Genomic DNA, 1,120 nt, shown 5'->3' with positions numbered 1-1,120 from the left:
TCAAGAAGAGAGTACAGGAATTCCTCCCAGAGATTCCTCAAGCGTAATATTGGGAATATCTTGAGACGTCTGTCACCAAGATACAGGAAGCTATGGAGTAAATAATAAAACAACAGAAGGAACACAGTCAAATGCTAACCCAGATGTTTAAAGAACAAGAGGAGCAAGGACGTGACTTAAGGGAACTGAAGCGCCAAAAGTCTTCTGTAATACCAAGCCTCCCAAGGATCAGAGGAACCCCCATACCCCCAGAATAAAGGTTGTTAATTTCCAATTTCTGCCTTAACTCTATGACAGTGTCCTTATAAAAAGTTTACCTTAGAAGTCATATAATAGTAATTAGTATCTATTTGATTTTATCTCCAATTAAGCTGTAGTTTATTTTTCTCATCATCATTAAACATGAATAAAATAGTAGATCTTTTGAATAAGAAGCAATAAAATTTCGAGTTTAATAAAAGAAATTCTAATTGGTTAAATGTGGTGGCAATGCTTTCTGTCTTCTGAATGAATGCTTGAACAGTGCATATGTCTTTTGAATTTGTTGTTTAAGACTGTTAAATATGTTGGCTCTTGAAAGAATGATGAACATGAGACATGTTATTGATAATCTGAAAATCATAAAAATGATTCTTGAAGCAAGAAAAAGCAGCAAAGAACAAAGCTTGCAGAAAAAAAAAAAAAAGAAGAGAGAAGCAAGCAGAAAAAGCCAAAAGCTCTTAAAACCAAAAGGCAAGGGCAAAAAAAAGGATCCCAAGGCTTTGAGCATCAGTGGATAGGAGGGCCTAAAGGACTAAAATCCTGGTCTAAGCGGCTAAACCAAGCTGTCCCTAACCATGTGCTTGTGACGTGCAGGTGTCAAGTGAAAACTTGAGACTAAGCGGTTAAAGTCATTCATCAACAAGTGCTACTCAATCTCCTTCTATCCCTCTCATTTCTTTCCTTTTGCTTGAGGACAAGCAAACCTCTAAGTTTGGTGTGTTTATCCGAGATCACTACTAAGATTATGGCTCTCAAAGGAAAACAATCCACTCCAAGCGGCAAGAAAGAGAGCGTTCCAAAATCACTTTGGAATCAAGGGAAGTTCTTATCTAAAGAACATTCAGACCATTATCTTAAA

The sequence above is a fragment of the Arachis ipaensis genome, chromosome B06, assembly GCF_000816755.2.
Source record: "Arachis ipaensis cultivar K30076 chromosome B06, Araip1.1, whole genome shotgun sequence".
Classification (NCBI taxonomy): domain Eukaryota; kingdom Viridiplantae; phylum Streptophyta; class Magnoliopsida; order Fabales; family Fabaceae; genus Arachis; species Arachis ipaensis.
The sequence above is the reverse complement of the archived record's forward strand: the minus strand, read 5'-3'. Positions refer to the sequence as shown.